Source organism: Pseudophryne corroboree, chromosome 1, assembly GCF_028390025.1.
Source record: "Pseudophryne corroboree isolate aPseCor3 chromosome 1, aPseCor3.hap2, whole genome shotgun sequence".
NCBI classification, from domain to species: Eukaryota; Metazoa; Chordata; class Amphibia; order Anura; family Myobatrachidae; genus Pseudophryne; species Pseudophryne corroboree.
In genome coordinates, this window is record NC_086444.1 from 511,704,365 (window position 1) to 511,723,235 (window position 18,871).

The 18,871-nt window shown below is 33.7% G+C and overlaps 12 non-coding genes across 12 annotated transcripts; all 12 read left to right on the forward strand.

Annotated features, from left to right (window-relative positions):
• Positions 1–124: 124 nt before the first annotated feature.
• Positions 125–207, forward strand: TRNAL-CAG (transfer RNA leucine (anticodon CAG)). The gene has a single exon. It is a non-coding gene; the product is annotated as a tRNA-Leu (tRNA).
• A 678-nt stretch (positions 208–885) lies between these two features.
• On the forward strand, positions 886–968 carry TRNAL-CAG (transfer RNA leucine (anticodon CAG)). The gene has a single exon. It is a non-coding gene; the product is annotated as a tRNA-Leu (tRNA).
• Positions 969–4,624: 3,656 nt separating this feature from the next.
• TRNAL-CAG (transfer RNA leucine (anticodon CAG)) lies at positions 4,625–4,707 on the forward strand. The gene has a single exon. It is a non-coding gene; the product is annotated as a tRNA-Leu (tRNA).
• Positions 4,708–6,124: 1,417 nt separating this feature from the next.
• On the forward strand, positions 6,125–6,207 carry TRNAL-CAG (transfer RNA leucine (anticodon CAG)). The gene has a single exon. It is a non-coding gene; the product is annotated as a tRNA-Leu (tRNA).
• Positions 6,208–6,885: 678 nt separating this feature from the next.
• Positions 6,886–6,968, forward strand: TRNAL-CAG (transfer RNA leucine (anticodon CAG)). The gene has a single exon. It is a non-coding gene; the product is annotated as a tRNA-Leu (tRNA).
• A 1,416-nt stretch (positions 6,969–8,384) lies between these two features.
• Positions 8,385–8,467, forward strand: TRNAL-CAG (transfer RNA leucine (anticodon CAG)). Its single transcript has one exon. It is a non-coding gene; the product is annotated as a tRNA-Leu (tRNA).
• A 2,156-nt stretch (positions 8,468–10,623) lies between these two features.
• On the forward strand, positions 10,624–10,706 carry TRNAL-CAG (transfer RNA leucine (anticodon CAG)). The gene has a single exon. It is a non-coding gene; the product is annotated as a tRNA-Leu (tRNA).
• A 1,398-nt stretch (positions 10,707–12,104) lies between these two features.
• On the forward strand, positions 12,105–12,187 carry TRNAL-CAG (transfer RNA leucine (anticodon CAG)). The gene has a single exon. It is a non-coding gene; the product is annotated as a tRNA-Leu (tRNA).
• A 1,417-nt stretch (positions 12,188–13,604) lies between these two features.
• TRNAL-CAG (transfer RNA leucine (anticodon CAG)) lies at positions 13,605–13,687 on the forward strand. The gene has a single exon. It is a non-coding gene; the product is annotated as a tRNA-Leu (tRNA).
• A 1,417-nt stretch (positions 13,688–15,104) lies between these two features.
• On the forward strand, positions 15,105–15,187 carry TRNAL-CAG (transfer RNA leucine (anticodon CAG)). Its single transcript has one exon. It is a non-coding gene; the product is annotated as a tRNA-Leu (tRNA).
• A 1,417-nt stretch (positions 15,188–16,604) lies between these two features.
• TRNAL-CAG (transfer RNA leucine (anticodon CAG)) lies at positions 16,605–16,687 on the forward strand. The gene has a single exon. It is a non-coding gene; the product is annotated as a tRNA-Leu (tRNA).
• A 1,417-nt stretch (positions 16,688–18,104) lies between these two features.
• On the forward strand, positions 18,105–18,187 carry TRNAL-CAG (transfer RNA leucine (anticodon CAG)). The gene has a single exon. It is a non-coding gene; the product is annotated as a tRNA-Leu (tRNA).
• Positions 18,188–18,871: the final 684 nt, after the last annotated feature.

Below are 18,871 nucleotides of genomic sequence, written 5' to 3' on the forward strand. Positions count from 1 at the left end.
AATGAATGAAAAAGCAATTCATATTTAGTTTTTAAATTAACAGTTTTAATAGCAACATTGTCATTGTAACTATAGATAGGTTATTTCATAATATACATCTTTTAAAAAAGTAGTTGTTTCATGTGTCAGGATTGCCGAGCGGTCTAAGGCGCTGCGTTCAGGTCGCAGTCTCCTCTGGAGGCGTGGGTTCAAATCCCACTTCTGACAATGTTATTCATTTTCTTCTTTGCTCTACAGTTTCTATTTCTTGTTACTTGTGAAAAGATTGACTTTAGAATTAGACTTACACTCACTGCAAATCTCTTTCAATTTACAACATAAAAAATGCATCAATTATTTCATTATTTCCCATGTTGCAATAAAAGATCAGATTGTATTCTCCTTGGATAAAAGAGCTTGAAACCAACCACATATGTGTATATCATATTATTTTTATTATTTGATCCACAATTCTTTATTTACAGAGGTAGCAAAATAAAATATCTCACAAATTCAGAATGAGGGCTCCATATCTTTGGCTTAAGAAAACTGCTCTTCTCAGCCAATGGTCATGAACAGAAACCCCACTGGGGTCCACTACAATGTCATCCAATCAAACCCATGAGCTAAATTAAGTAGCCAGTTTGTGCAAGATTCACAAATTTCATTTCATTGCTGAGTTAAAATCCATTAGAGAACAAACTCTAGACACTTGGATTCCAACCCTGAACATGGAAAACAAAACTTACTTTTATTGTAACGCCAACTAGAAACCTCTTTAAAATGAATGGAAAAGCAATTCATATCTAGTTTTTAAATTAACAGTTTTAATAGCAACATTGTCATTGTAACTATAGATAGGTTATTTCATAATATACATCTTTTCAAAAAGCAGTGGTTTCATGTGTCAGGATGGCCGAGCGGTCTAAGGCGCTGCGTTCAGGTCGCAGTCTCCTCTGGAGGCGTGGGTTCAAATCCCACTTCTGACAATGTTATTCATTTTCTTCTTTGCTCTACAGTTTCTATTTCTTGTTACTTGTGAAAAGATTGACTTTAGAATTAGACTTACACTCACTGCAAATCTCTTTCAATTTACAACATAAAAAATGCATCAATTATTTCATTATTTCCCATGTTGCAATAAAAGATCAGATTGCATTCTTCCTGGATAAAAGAGCTTGAAACCAACCACATATGTGTATATCATATTATTTTTATTATTTGATCCACAATTCTTTATTTACAGAGGTAGCAAAATAAAATATCTCACAAATTCAGAATGAGGGCTCCATATCTTTGGCTTAAGAAAACTGCTCTTCTCAGCCAATGGTCATGAACAGAAACCCCACTGGGGTCCACTACAATGGCATCCAATCAAACCCATGAGCTAAATTAAGTAGCCAGTTTGTGCAAGATTCACAAATTTAATTTCATTGCTGAGTTAAAATCCATTAGAGAACAAACTCTAGACACTTGGATTCCAACCCTGAACATGGAAAACAAAACTTACTTTTATTGTAACGCCAACTAGAAACCTCTTTAAAATGAATGGAAAAGCAATTCATATTTAATTTTTAAATTAACAGTTTTAATAGCAACATTGTCATTGTAACTATAGATAGGTTATTTCATAATATACATCTTTTCACCCAGCAGTGGTTTCATGTGTCAGGATGGCCGAGCGGTCTAAGGCTCTGCGTTCAGGTTGCAGTCTCCTCTGAAGGCGTGTGTTCAAATCCCAGTTTTGACAGTGTTATTCATTTTCTTCTTTGCTCTACAGTTTCTATTTCTTGTTACTTGTGAAAAGATTGACTTTAGAATTAGACAAACACTCACTGCAAATCTCTTTCAATTTATAACATAAAAAATGCATCAATTATTTCATTATTTCCCATGTTGCAATAAAAGATCAGATTGTATTCTCCCTGGATAAAAGAACTTGAAACCAACCACATATGTGTATATCATATTATTTTTATTATTTTATCCACAATTCTTTATTTACAGAGGTAGCAAAATAAAATATCTCACAAATTCAGAATGAGGGCTCCATATCTTTGGCTTAAGAAAACTGCTCTTCTCAGCCAATGGTCATGAACAGAAACCCCACTGGGGTCCACTACAATGGCATCCAATCAAACCCATGAGCTAAATTAAGTAGCCAGTTTGTGCAAGATTCACAAATTTCATTTCATTGCTGAGTTAAAATCCATTAGAGAACAAACTCTAGACACTTGGATTCCAACCCTGAACATGGAAAACAAAACTTACTTTTATTGTAACGCCAACTAGAAACCTCTTTAAAATGAATGGAAAAGCAATTCATATTTATTTTTTAAATTAACAGTTTTAATAGCAACATTGTCATTTTAACTATAGATAGGTTATTTCATAATATACATCTTTTCAAAAAGCAGTGGTTTCATGTGTCAGGATGGCCGAGCGGTCTAAGGCGCTGAGTGGCCTGGGTTCAAATCCCACTTCTGACAATGTTATTCATTTTCTTCTTTGCTCTACAGTTTCTATTTCTTGTTACTTGTGAAAAGATTGGCTTTAGAATTAGACAAACACTCACTGCAAATCTCTTTCAATTTACAACATAAAAAATGCATCAATTATTTCATTATTTCCCATGTTGCAATAAAAGATCAGATTGTATTCTCCCTGGATAAAAGAGCTTGAAACCAACCACATATGTGTATATCATATTATTTTTATTATTTGATCCACAATTCTTTATTTACAGAGGTAGCAAAATAAAATATCTCACAAATTCAGAATGAGGGCTCCATATCTTTGGCTTAAGAAAACTGCTCTTCTCAGCCAATGGTCATGAACAGAAACCCCACTGGGGTCCACTACAATGGCATCCAATCAAACCCATGAGCTAAATTAAGTAGCCAGTTTGTGCAAGATTCACAAATTTCATTTCATTGCTGAGTTAAAATCCATTAGAGAACAAACTCTAGACACTTGGATTCCAACCCTGAACATGGAAAACAAAACTTACTTTTATTGTAACGCCAACTAGAAACCTCTTTAAAATTAATGGAAAAGCAATTCATATCTAGTTTTTAAATTAACAGTTTTAATAGCTACATTGTCATTGTAACTATAGATAGGTTATTTCATAATATACATCTTTTTAAAAAGGAGTGGTTTCATGTGTGAGGATGGCCGAGCGGTCTAAGGCGCTGCGTGGCCTGGGTTCAAATCCCACTTCTGACAATGTTATTCATTTTCTTCTTTGCTCTACAGTTTCTATTTCTTGTTACTTGTGAAAAGATTGGCTTTAGATTTTGACAAACACTCACTGCAAATCTCTTTCAATTTACAACAAAAAAAATGCATCAATTATTTCATTATTTCCCATGTTGCAATAAAAGATCAGATTGTATTCTCCCTGGATAAAAGAGCTTGAAACCAACCACATATGTGTATATCATATTATTTTTATTATTTGATCCACAATTCTTTATTTACAGAGGTAGCAAAATAAAATATCTCACAAATTCAGAATGAGGGCTCCATATCTTTGGCTTAAGAAAACTGCTCTTCTCAGCCAATGGTCATGAACAGAAACCCCACTGGGGTCCACTACAATGGCATCCAATCAAACCCATGAGCTAAATTAAGTAGCCAGTTTGTGCAAGAATCACAAATTTCATTTCATTGCTGAGTTAAAATCCATTAGAGAACAAACTCTAGACACTTGGATTCCAACCCTGAACATGGAAAACAAAACTTACTTTTATTGTAACGCCAACTAGAAACCTCTTTAAAATGAATGGAAAAGCAATTCATATCTAGTTTTTAAATTAACAGTTTTAATAGCTACATTGTCATTGTAACTATAGATAGGTTATTTCATAATATACATCTTTTTAAAAAGGAGTGGTTTCATGTGTGAGGATGGCCGAGCGGTCTAAGGCGCTGCGTGGCCTGGGTTCAAATCCCACTTCTGACAATGTTATTCATTTTCTTCTTTGCTCTACAGTTTCTATTTCTTGTTACTTGTGAAAAGATTGGCTTTAGAATTTGACAAACACTCACTGCAAATCTCTTTCAATTTACAACATAAAAAATGCATCAATTATTTCATTATTTCCCATGTTGCAATAAAAGATCAGATTGTATTCTCCCTGGATAAAAGAGCTTGAAACCAACCACATATGTGTATATCATATTATTTTTATTATTTGATCCACAATTCTTTATTTACAGAGGTAGCAAAATAAAATATCTCACAAATTCAGAATGAGGGCTCCATATCTTTGGCTTAAAAAAACTGCTCTTCTCAGCCAATGGTCATGAACAGAAACCCCACTGGGGTCCACTACAATGGCATCCAATCAAACCCATGAGCTAAATTAAGTAGCCAGTTTGTGCAAGATTCACAAATTTCATTTCATTGCTGAGTTAAAATCCATTAGAGAACAAACTCTAGACACTTGGATTCCAACCCTGAACATGGAAAACAAAACTTACTTTTATTGTAACGCCAACTAGAAACCTCTTTATAATGAATGGAAAAGCAATTCATATCTAGTTTTTAAATTAACAGTTTTAATAGCAACATTGTCATTGTAACTATAGATAGGTTATTTCATAATATACATCTTTTCAAAAAGCAGTGGTTTCATGTGTCAGGATGGCCAAGCGGTCTAAGGCGCTGCGTTCAGGTCGCAGTCTTCTCTGGAGGCGTGGGTTCAAATCCCACTTCCGACAATGTTATTCATTTTCTTCTTTGCTCTACAGTTTCTATTTCTTGTTACTTGTGAAAAGATTGACTTTAGAATTAGACAAACACTCACTGCAAATCTCTTTCAATTTACAACATAAAAAATGCATCAATTATTTCATTATTTCCCATGTTGCAATAAAAGATCAGATTGTATTCTTCCTGGATAAAAGAGCTTGAAACCAACCACATATGTGTATATCATATTATTTTTATTATTTTATCCACAATTCTTTATTTACAGAGGTAGCAAAATAAAATATCTCACAAATTCAGAATGAGGGCTCCATATCTTTGGCTTAAGAAAACTGCTCTTCTCAGCCAATGGTCATGAACAGAAACCCCACTGGGGTCCACTACAATGGCATCCAATCAAACCCATGAGCTAAATTAAGTAGCCAGTTTGTGCAAGATTCACAAATTTAATTTCATTGCTGAGTTAAAATCCATTAGAGAACAACCTCTAGACACTTGGATTCCAACCCTGAACAAGGAAAACAAAACTTACTTTTATTGTAACGCCAACTAGAAACCTCTTTAAAATGAATGGAAAAGCAATTCATATTTATTTTTTAAATTAACAGTTTTAATAGCAACATTGTCATTGTAACTATAGTTAGGTTATTTCATAATATACATCTTTTCAAAAAGCAGTGGTTTCATGTGTCAGGATGGCCGAGCGGTCTAAGGCGCTGAGTGGCCTGGGTTCAAATCCCACTTCTGACAATGTTATTCATTTTCTTCTTTGCTCTACAGTTTCTATTTCTTGTCACTTGTGAAAAGTTTGGCTTTAGAATTAGACAAACACTCACTGCAAATCTCTTTCAATTTACAACATAAAAAATGCATCAATTATTTCATTATTTCCCATGTTGCAATAAAAGATCAGATTGTATTCTCCCTGGATAAAAGAGCTTGAAACCAACCACATATGTGTATATCATATTATTTTTATTATTTGATCCACAATTCTTTATTTACAGAGGTAGCAAAATAAAATATCTCACAAATTCAGAATGAGGGCTCCATATCTTTGGCTTAAGAAAACTGCTCTTCTCAGCCAATGGTCATGAACAGAAACCCCACTGGGGTCCACTACAATGGCATCCAATCGAACCCATGAGCTAAATTAAATAACCAGTTTGTGCAAGATTCACAAATTTAATTTCATTGCTGAGTTAAAATCCATTAGAGAACAAACTCTAGACACTTGGATTCCAACCCTGAACATGGAAAACAAAACATACTTTTATTGTAACGCCAACTAGAAACCTCTTTAAAATGAATGAAAAAGCAATTCATATTTAGTTTTTAAATTAACAGTTTTAATAGCAACATTGTCATTGTAACTATAGATAGGTTATTTCATAATATACATCTTTTAAAAAAGTAGTTGTTTCATGTGTCAGGATGGCCGAGCGGTCTAAGGCGCTGCGTTCAGGTCGCAGTCTCCTCTGGAGGCGTGGGTTCAAATCCCACTTCTGACAATGTTATTCATTTTCTTCTTTGCTCTACAGTTTCTATTTCTTGTTACTTGTGAAAAGATTGACTTTAGAATTAGACTTACACTCACTGCAAATCTCTTTCAATTTACAACATAAAAAATGCATCAATTATTTCATTATTTCCCATGTTGCAATAAAAGATCAGATTGTATTCTCCCTGGATAAAAGAGCTTGAAACCAACCACATATGTGTATATCATATTATTTTTATTATTTGATCCACAATTCTTTATTTACAGAGGTAGCAAAATAAAATATCTCACAAATTCAGAATGAGGGCTCCATATCTTTGGCTTAAGAAAACTGCTCTTCTCAGCCAATGGTCATGAACAGAAACCCCACTGGGGTCCACTACAATGTCATCCAATCAAACCCATGAGCTAAATTAAGTAGCCAGTTTGTGCAAGATTCACAAATTTTATTTCATTGCTGAGTTAAAATCCATTAGAGAACAAACTCTAGACACTTGGATTCCAACCCTGAACATGGAAAACAAAACTTACTTTTATTGTAACGCCAACTAGAAACCTCTTTAAAATGAATGGAAAATCAATTCATATCTAGTTTTTAAATTAACAGTTTTAATAGCAACATTGTCATTGTAACTATAGGTAGGTTATTTCATAATATACATCTTTTCAAAAAGCAGTGGTTTCATGTGTCAGGATGGCCGAGCGGTCTAAGGCGCTGCATTCAGGTCGCAGTCTCCTCTGGAGGCGTGGGTTCAAATCCCACTTCTGACAATGTTATTCATTTTCTTCTTTGCTCTACAGTTTCTATTTCTTGTTACTTGTGAAAAGATTGACTTTAGAATTAGACTTACACTCACTGCAAATCTCTTTCAATTTACAACATAAAAAATGCATCAATTATTTCATTATTTCCCATGTTGCAATAAAAGATCAGATTGTATTCTTCCTGGATAAAAGAGCTTGAAACCAACCACATATGTGTATATCATATTATTTTTATTATTTGATCCACAATTCTTTATTTACAGAGGTAGCAAAATAAAATATCTCACAAATTCAGAATGAGGGCTCCATATCTTTGGCTTAAGAAAACTGCTCTTCTCAGCCAATGGTCATGAACAGAAACCCCACTGGGGTCCACTACAATGGCATCCAATTAAACCCATGAGCTAAATTAAGTAGCCAGTCTGTGCAAGATTCACAAATTTAATTTCATTGCTGAGTTAAAATCCATTAGAGAACAAACTCTAGACCCTTGGATTCCAACCCTGAACATGGAAAACAAAACTTACTTTTATTGTAAAGCCAACTAGAAACCTCTTTAAAATGAATAGAAAAGCAATTCATATCTAGTTTTTAAATTAACAGTTTTAATAGCAACATTGTCATTGTAACTATAGATAGGTTATTTCATAATATACATCTTTTCAAAAAGCGGTGGTTTCATGTGTCAGGATGGCCGAGCGGTCTAAGGCGTTGCGTGGCGTGGGTTCAAATCTCCCTTCTGACAATGTTATTCATTTTCTTCTTTGCTCTACAGTTTCTATTTCTTGTTACTTGTGAAAAGATTGGCTTTAGAATTAGACAAACACTCACTGCAAATCTCTTTCAATTTACAACATAAAAAAGCATCAATTATTTCATTATTTCCCATGTTGCAATAAAAGATCAGATTGTATTCTTCCTGGATAAAAGAGCTTGAAACCAACCACATATGTGTATATCATATTATTTTTATTATTTTATCCACAATTCTTTATTTACAGAGGTAGCAAAATAAAATATCTCACAAATTCAGAATGAGGGCTCCATATCTTTGGCTTAAGAAAACTGCTCTTCTCAGCCAATGGTCATGAACAGAAACCCCACTGGGGTCCACTACAATGGCATCCAATCAAACCCATGAGCTAAATTAAGTAGCCAGTTTGTGCAAGATTCACAAATTTAATTTAATTGCTGAGTTAAAATCCATTAGAGAACAAACTCTAGACACTTGGATTCCAACCCTGAACATGGAAAACAAAACTTACTTTTATTGTAACGCCAACTAGAAACCTCTTTAAAATGAATGGAAAAGCACTTCATATTTAATTTTTAAATTAACAGTTTTAATAGCAACATTGTCATTGTAACTATAGATAGGTTATTTCATAATATACATCTTTTCAAACAGCATTGGTTTCATGTGTCAGGATGGCCAAGTGGTCTAAGGCTCTGCGTTCAGGTTGCAGTCTCCTCTGGAGGCGTGGGTTCAAATCCCACTTTTGACAGTGTTATTCATTTTCTTCTTTGCTCTACAGTTTCTATTTCTTGTTACTTGTGAAAAGATTGGCTTTAGAATTAGACAAACACTCACTGCAAATCTCTTTCAATTTACAACATAAAAAATGCATCAATTATTTCATTATTTCCCATGTTGCAATAAAAGATCAGATTGTATTCTCCCTGGATAAAAGAGCTTGAAACCAACCACATATGTGTATATCATATTATTTTTATTATTTGATCCACAATTCTTTATTTACAGAGGTAGCAAAATAAAATATCTCACAAATTCAGAATGAGGGCTCCATATCTTTGGCTTAAGAAAACTGCTCTTCTCAGCCAATGGTCATGAACAAAAACCCCACTGGGGTCCACTACAATGGCATCCAATCGAACCCATGAGCTAAATTAAATAACCAGTTTGTGCAAGATTCACAAATTTAATTTCATTGCTGAGTTAAAATCCATTAGAGAACAAACTCTAGACACTTGGATTCCAACCCTGAACATGGAAAACAAAACTTACTTTTATTGTAACGCCAACTAGAAACCTCTTTAAAATGAATGGAAAAGCAATTCATATCTAGTTTTTAAATTAACAGTTTTAATAGCAACATTGTCATTGTAACTATAGATAGGTTATTTCATAATATACATCTTTTCAAAAAGCAGTGGTTTCATGTGTCATGATGGCCGAGCGGTCTAAGGCGCTGAGTGGCCTGGGTTCAAATCCCACTTCTGACAATGTTATTCATTTTCTTCTTTGCTCTACAGTTTCTATTTCTTGTTACTTGTGAAAAGATTGGCTTTAGAATTAGACAAACACTCACTGCAAATCTCTTTCAATTTACAACATAAAAAATGCATCAATTATTTCATTATTTCCCATGTTGCAATAAAAGATCAGATTGTATTCTCCCTGGATAAAAGAGCTTGAAACCAACCACATATGTGTATATCATATTATTTTTATTATTTGATCCACAATTCTTTATTTACAGAGGTAGCAAAATAAAATATCTCACAAATTCAGAATGAGGGCTCCATATCTTTGGCTTAAGAAAACTGCTCTTCTCAGCCAATGGTCATGAACAGAAACCCCACTGGGATCCACTACAATGGCATCCAATCAAACCCATGAGCTAAATTAAGTAGCCATTTTGTGCAAGATTCACAAATTTCATTTCATTGCTGAGTTAAAATCCATTAGAGAACAAACTCTAGACACTTGGATTCCAACCCTGAACATGGAAAACAAAACTTACTTTTATTGTAACGCCAACTAGAAACCTCTTTAAAATGAATGGAAAAGCAATTCATATCTAGTTTTTAAATTAACAGTTTTAATAGCTACATTGTCATTGTAACTATAGATAGGTTATTTCATAATATACATCTTTTTAAAAAGGAGTGGTTTCATGTGTGAGGATGGCCGAGCGGTCTAAGGCGCTGCGTGGCCTGGGTTCAAATCCCACTTCTGACAATGTTATTCATTTTCTTCTTTGCTCTACAGTTTCTATTTCTTGTTACTTGTGAAAAGATTGGCTTTAGAATTTGACAAACACTCACTGCAAATCTCTTTCAATTTACAACATAAAAAATGCATCAATTATTTCATTATTTCCCATGTTGCAATAAAAGATCAGATTGTATTCTCCCTGAATAAAAGAGCTTGAAACCAACCACATATGTGTATATCATATTATTTTTATTATTTGATCCACAATTCTTTATTTACAGAGGTAGCAAAATAAAATATCTCACAAATTCAGAATGAGGGCTCCATATCTTTGGCTTAAAAAAACTGCTCTTCTCAGCCAATGGTCATGAACAGAAACCCCACTGGGGTCCACTACAATGGCATCCAATCAAACCCATGAGCTAAATTAAGTAGCCAGTTTGTGCAAGATTCACAAATTTCATTTCATTGCTGAGTTAAAATCCATTAGAGAACAAACTCTAGACACTTGGATTCCAACCCTGAACATGGAAAACAAAACTTACTTTTATTGTAACGCCAACTAGAAACCTCTTTATAATGAATGGAAAAGCAATTCATATCTAGTTTTTAAATTAACAGTTTTAATAGCAACATTGTCATTGTAACTATAGATAGGTTATTTCATAATATACATCTTTTAAAAAAGCAGTGGTTTCATGTGTCAGGATGGCCGAGCGGTCTAAGGCGCTGCGTTCAGGTCGCAGTCTCCTCTGGAGGCATGGGTTCAAATCCCACTTCTGACAATGTTATTCATTTTCTTATTTGCTCTACAGTTTCTATTTCTTGTTACTTGTGAAAAGATTGACTTTAGAATTAGACAAACACTCACTGCAAATCTCTTTCAATTTACAACATAAAAAATGCATCAATTATTTCATTATTTCCCATGTTGCAATAAAAGATCAGATTAGAGCTTGAAACCAACCACATATGTGTATATCATATTATTTTTATTATTTTATCCACAATTCTTTATTTACAGAGGTAGCAAAATAAAATATCTCACAAATTCAGAATGAGGGCTCCATATCTTTGGCTTAAAAAAACTGCTCTTCTCAGCCAATGGTCATGAACAGAAACCCCACTGGGGTCCACTACAATGGCATCCAATCAAACCCATGAGCTAAATTAAGTAGCCAGTTTGTGCAAGATTCACAAATTTAATTTCATTGCTGAGTTAAAATCCATTAGAGAACAAACTCTAGACACTTGGATTCCAACCCTGAACAAGGAAAACAAAACTTACTTTATTGTAACGCCAACTAGAAACCTCTTTAAAATGAATGGAAAAGCAATTCATATTTATTTTTTAAATTAACAGTTTTAATAGCAACATTGTCATTGTAACTATAGTTAGGTTATTTCATAATATACATCTTTTCAAAAAGCAGTGGTTTCATGTGTCAGGATGGCCGAGCGGTCTAAGGCGCTGAGTGGCCTGGGTTCAAATCCCACTTCTGACAATGTTATTCATTTTCTTCTTTGCTCTACAGTTTCTATTTCTTGTTACTTGTGAAAAGATTGGCTTTAGAATTAGACAAACACTCACTGCAAATCTCTTTCAATTTACAACATAAAAAATGCATCAATTATTTCATTATTTCCCATGTTGCAATAAAAGATCAGATTGTATTCTCCCTGGATAAAAGAGCTTGAAACCAACCACATATGTGTATATCATATTATTTTTATTATTTGATCCACAATTCTTTGTTTACAGAGGTAGCAAAATAAAATATCTCACAAATTCAGAATGAGGGCTCCATATCTTTGGCTTAAGAAAACTGCTCTTCTCAGCCAATGGTCATGAACAGAAACCCCACTGGGGTCCACTACAATGGCATCCAATCGAACCCATGAGCTAAATTAAATAACCAGTTTGTGCAAGATTCACAAATTTAATTTCATTGCTGAGTTAAAATCCATTAGAGAACAAACTCTAGACACTTGGATTCCAACCCTGAACATGGAAAACAAAACATACTTTTATTGTAACGCCAACTAGAAACCTCTTTAAAATGAATGAAAAAGCAATTCATATTTAGTTTTTAAATTAACAGTTTTAATAGCAACATTGTCATTGTAACTATAGATAGGTTATTTCATAATATACATCTTTTAAAAAAGTAGTTGTTTCATGTGTCAGGATGGCCGAGCGGTCTAAGGCGCTGCGTTCAGGTCGCAGTCTCCTCTGGAGGCGTGGGTTCAAATCCCACTTCTGACAATGTTATTCATTTTCTTCTTTGCTCTACAGTTTCTATTTCTTGTTACTTGTGAAAAGATTGACTTTAGAATTAGACTTACACTCACTGCAAATCTCTTTCAATTTACAACATAAAAAATGCATCAATTATTTCATTATTTCCCATGTTGCAATAAAAGATCAGATTGTATTCTTCCTGGATAAAAGAGCTTGAAACCAACCACATATGTGTATATCATATTATTTTTATTATTTGATCCACAATTCTTTATTTACAGAGGTAGCAAAATAAAATATCTCACAAATTCAGAATGAGGGCTCCATACCTTTGGCTTAAGAAAACTGCTCTTCTCAGCCAATGGTCATGAACAGAAACCCCACTGGGGTCCACTACAATGGCATCCAATTAAACCCATGAGCTAAATTAAGTAGCCAGTCTGTGCAAGATTCACAAATTTAATTTCATTGCTGAGTTAAAATCCATTAGAGAACAAACTCTAGACCCTTGGATTCCAACCCTGAACATGGAAAACAAAACTTACTTTTATTGTAAAGCCAACTAGAAACCTCTTTAAAATGAATAGAAAAGCAATTCATATCTAGTTTTTAAATTAACAGTTTTAATAGCAACATTGTCATTGTAACTATAGATAGGTTATTTCATAATATACATCTTTTCAAAAAGCAGTGGTTTCATGTGTCAGGATGGCCGAGCGGTCTAAGGCGTTGCGTGGCGTGGGTTCAAATCTCCCTTCTGACAATGTTATTAATTTTCTTCTTTGCTCTACAGTTTCTATTTCTTGTTACTTGTGAAAAGATTGGCTTTAGAATTAGACAAACACTCACTGCAAATCTCTTTCAATAAACAACATAAAAAAAGCATCAATTATTTCATTATTTCCCATGTTGCAATAAAAGATCAGATTGTATTCTTCCTGGATAAAAGACCTTGAAACCAACCACATATGTGTATATCATATTATTTTTATTATTTTATCCACAATTCTTTATTTACAGAGGTAGCAAAATAAAATATCTCACAAATTCAGAATGAGGGCTCCATATCTTTGGCTTAAGAAAACTGCTCTTCTCAGCCAATGGTCATGAACAGAAACCCCACTGGGGTCCACTACAATGGCATCCAATCAAATCCATGAGCTAAATTAAGTAGCCAGTTTGTGCAAGATTCACAAATTTAATTTAATTGCTGAGTTAAAATCCATTAGAGAACAAACTCTAGACACTTGGATTCCAACCCTGAACATGGAAAACAAAACTTACTTTTATTGTAACGCCAACTAGAAACCTCTTTAAAATGAATGGAAAAGCAATTCATATTTAATTTTTAAATTAACAGTTTTAATAGCAACATTGTCATTGTAACTATAGATAGGTTATTTCATAATATACATCTTTTCAAACAGCATTGGTTTCATGTGTCAGGATGGCCGAGCGGTCTAAGGCTCTGCGTTCAGGTTGCAGTCTCCTCTGGAGGTGTGGGTTCAAATCCCACTTTTGACAGTGTTATTCATTTTCTTCTTTGCTCTACAGTTTCTATTTCTTGTTACTTGTGAAAAGATTGACTTTAGAATTAGACAAACACTCACTGCAAATCTCTTTCAATTTACAACATAAAAAATGCATCAATTATTTCATTATTTCCCATGTTGCAATAAAAGATCAGATTGTATTCTCCCTGGATAAAAGAACTTGAAACCAACCACATATGTGTATATCATATTATTTTTATTATTTTATCCACAATTCTTTATTTACAGAGGTAGCAAAATAAAATATCTCACAAATTCAGAATGAGGGTTCCATATCTTTGGCTTAAGAAAACTGCTCTTCTCAGCCAATGGTCATGAACAGAAACCCCACTGGGGTCCACTACAATGGCATCCAATCAAACCCATGAGCTAAATTAAGTAGCCAGTTTGTGCAAGATTCACAAATTTCATTTCATTGCTGAGTTAAAATCCATTAGAGAACAAACTCTAGACACTTGGATTCCAACCCTGAACATGGAAAACAAAACTTACTTTTATTGTAACGCCAACTAGAAACCTCTTTAAAATTAATGGAAAAGCAATTCATATCTAGTTTTTAAATTAACAGTTTTAATAGCTACATTGTCATTGTAACTATAGATAGGTTATTTCATAATATACATCTTTTTAAAAAGGAGTGGTTTCATGTGTGAGGATGGCCGAGCGGTCTAAGGCGCTGCGTGGCCTGGGTTCAAATACCACTTCTGACAATGTTATTCATTTTCTTCTTTGCTCTACAGTTTCTATTTCTTGTTACTTGTGAAAAGATTGGCTTTAGAATTAGACAAACACTCACTGCAAATCTCTTTCAATTTACAACATAAAAAATGCATCAATTATTTCATTATTTCCCATGTTGCAATAAAAGATCAGATTGTATTCTCCCTGGATAAAAGAGCTTGAAACCAACCACATATGTGTATATCATATTATTTTTATTATTTGATCCACAATTCTTTATTTACAGAGGTAGCAAAATAAAATATCTCACAAATTCAGAATGAGGGCTCCATATCTTTGGCTTAAGAAAACTGCTCTTCTCAGCCAATGGTCATGAACAGAAACCCCACTGGGGTCCACTACAATGTCATCCAATCAAACCCATGAGCTAAATTAAGGAGCCAGTTTGTGCAAGATTCACAAATTTCATTTCATTGCTGAGTTAAAATCCATTAGAGAACAAACTCTAGACACTTGGATTCCAACCCTGAACATGGAAAACAAAACTTACTTTTATTGTAACGCCAACTAGAAACCTCTTTAAAATGAATGGAAAAGCAATTCATATCTAGTTTTTAAATTAACAGTTTTAATAGCAACATTGTCATTGTAACTATAGGTAGGTTATTTCATAATATACATCTTTTCAAAAAGCAGTGGTTTCATGTGTCAGGATGGCCGAGCGGTCTAAGGCGCTGCGTTCAGGTCGCAGTCTCCTCTGGAGGCGTGGGTTCAAATCCCACTTCTGACAATGTTATTCATTTTCTTCTTTGCTCTACAGTTTCTATTTCTTGTTACTTGTGAAAAGATTGACTTTAGAATTAGACTTACACTCACTGCAAATCTCTTTCAATTTACAACAGAAAAAATGCATCAATTATTTCATTATTTCCCATGTTGCAATAAAAGATCAGATTGTATTCTTCCTGGATAAAAGAGCTTGAAACCAACCACATATGTGTATATCATATTATTTTTATTATTTGATCCACAATTCTTTATTTACAGAGGTAGCAAAATAAAATATCTCACAAATTCAGAATGAGGGCTCCATACCTTTGGCTTAAGAAAATTGCTCTTCTCAGCCAATGGTCATGAACAGAAACCCCACTGGGGTCCACTACAATGGCATCCAATTAAACCCATGAGCTAAATTAAGTAGCCAGTCTGTGCAAGATTCACAAATTTAATTTCATTGCTGAGTTAAAATCCATTAGAGAACAAACTCTAGACCCTTGGATTCCAACCCTGAACATGGAAAACAAAACTTACTTTTATTGTAAAGCCAACTAGAAACCTCTTTAAAATGAATAGAAAAGCAATTCATATCTAGTTTTTAAATTAACAGTTTTAATAGCAACATTGTCATTGTAACTATAGATAGGTTATTTCATAATATACATCTTTTCAAAAAGCAGTGGTTTCATGTGTCAGGATGGCCGAGCGGTCTAAGGCGTTGCGTGGCGTGGGTTCAAATCTCCCTTCTGACAATGTTATTAATTTTCTTCTTTGCTCTACAGTTTCTATTTCTTGTTACTTGTGAAAAGATTGGCTTTAGAATTAGACAAACACTCACTGCAAATCTCTTTCAATAAACAACATAAAAAAAGCATCAATTATTTCATTATTTCCCATGTTGCAATAAAAGATCAGATTGTATTCTTCCTGGATAAAAGACCTTGAAACCAACCACATATGTGTATATCATATTATTTTTATTATTTTATCCACAATTCTTTATTTACAGAGGTAGCAAAATAAAATATCTCACAAATTCAGAATGAGGGCTCCATATTTTTGGCTTAAGAAAACTGCTCTTCTCAGCCAATGGTCATGAACAGAAACCCCACTGGGGTCCACTACAATGGCATCCAATCAAATCCATGAGCTAAATTAAGTAGCCAGTTTGTGCAAGATTCACAAATTTAATTTAATTGCTGAGTTAAAATCCATTAGAGAACAAACTCTAGACACTTGGATTCCAACCCTGAACATGGAAAACAAAACTTACTTTTATTGTAACGCCAACTAGAAACCTCTTTAAAATGAATGGAAAAGCAATTCATATTTAATTTTTAAATTAACAGTTTTAATAGCAACATTGTCATTGTAACTATAGATAGGTTATTTCATAATATACATCTTTTCAAACAGCATTGGTTTCATGTGTCAGGATGGCCGAGCGGTCTAAGGCTCTGCGTTCAGGTTGCAGTCTCCTCTGGAGGTGTGGGTTCAAATCCCACTTTTGACAGTGTTATTCATTTTCTTCTTTGCTCTACAGTTTCTATTTCTTGTTACTTGTGAAAAGATTGACTTTAGAATTAGACAAACACTCACTGCAAATCTCTTTCAATTTACAACATAAAAAATGCATCAATTATTTCATTATTTCCCATGTTGCAATAAAAGATCAGATTGTATTCTCCCTGGATAAAAGAACTTGAAACCAACCACATATGTGTATATCATATTATTTTTATTATTTTATCCACAATTCTTTATTTACAGAGGTAGCAAAATAAAATATCTCACAAATTCAGAATGAGGGTTCCATATCTTTGGCTTAAGAAAACTGCTCTTCTCAGCCAATGGTCATGAACAGAAACCCCACTGGGGTCCACTACAATGGCATCCAATCAAACCCATGAGCTAAATTAAGTAGCCAGTTTGTGCAAGATTCACAAATTTCATTTCATTGCTGAGTTAAAATCCATTAGAGAACAAACTCTAGACACTTGGATTCCAACCCTGAACATGGAAAACAAAACTTACTTTTATTGTAACGCCAACTAGAAACCTCTTTAAAATTAATGGAAAAGCAATTCATATCTAGTTTTTAAATTAACAGTTTTAATAGCTACATTGTCATTGTAACTATAGATAGGTTATTTCATAATATACATCTTTTTAAAAAGGAGTGGTTTCATGTGTGAGGATGGCCGAGCGGTCTAAGGCGCTGCGTGGCCTGGGTTCAAATCCCACTTCTGACAATGTTATTCATTTTCTTCTTTGCTCTACAGTTTCTATTTCTTGTTACTTGTGAAAAGATTGGCTTTAGAATTAGACAAACACTCACTGCAAATCTCTTTCAATTTACAACATAAAAAATGCATCAATTATTTCATTATTTCCCATGTTGCAATAAAGGATCAGATTGTATTCTCCCTGGATAAAAGAGCTTGAAACCAACCACATATGTGTATATCATATTATTTTTATTATTTGATCCACAATTCTTTATTTACAGAGGTAGCAAAATAAAATATCTCACAAATTCAGAATGAGGGCTCCATATCTTTGGCTTAAAAAAACTGCTCTTCTCAGCCAATGGTCATGAACAGAAACCCCACTGGGGTCCACTACAATGGCATCCAATCAAACCCATGAGCTAAATTAAGTAGCCAGTTTGTGCAAGATTCACAAATTTCATTTCATTGCTGAGTTAAAATCCATTAGAGAACAAACTCTAGACACTTGGATTCCAACCCTGAACATGGAAAACAAAACTTACTTTTATTGTAACGCCAACTAGAAACCTCTTTATAATGAATGGAAAAGCAATTCATATCTAGTTTTTAAATTAACAGTTTTAATAGCAACATTGTCATTGTAACTATAGATAGGTTATTTCATAATATACATCTTTTCAAAAAGCAGTGGTTTCATGTGTCAGGATGGCCGAGCGGTCTAAGGCGCTGCGTTCAGGTCGCAGTCTTCTCTGGAGGCGTGGGTTCAAATCCCACTTCCGACAATGTTATTCATTTTCTTCTTTGCTCTACAGTTTCTATTTCTTGTTACTTGTGAAAAGATTGACTTTAGAATTAGACAAACACTCACTGCAAATCTCTTTCAATTTACAACATAAAAAATGCATCAATTATTTCATTATTTCCCATGTTGCAATAAAAGATCAGATTGTATTCTTCCTGGATAAAAGAGCTTGAAACCAACCACATATGTGTATATCATATTATTTTTATTATTTTATCCACAATTCTTTATTTACAGAGGTAGCAAAATAAAATATCTCACAAATTCAGAATGAGGGCTCCATATCTTTGGCTTAAGAAAACTGCTCTTCTCAGCCAATGGTCATGAACAGAAACCCCACTGGGGTCCACTACAATGGCATCCAATCAAACCCATGAGCTAAATTAAGTAGCCAGTTTGTGCAAGATTCACAAATTTAATTTCATTGCTGAGTTAAAATCCATTAGAGAACAACCTCTAGACACTTGGATTCCAACCCTGAACAAGGAAAACAAAACTTACTTTTATTGTAACGCCAACTAGAAACCTCTTTAAAATGAATGGAAAAGCAATTCATATTTATTTTTTAAATTAACAGTTTTAATAGCAACATTGTCATTGTAACTATAGTTAGGTTATTTCATAATATACATCTTTTCAAAAAGCAGTGGTTTCATGTGTCAGG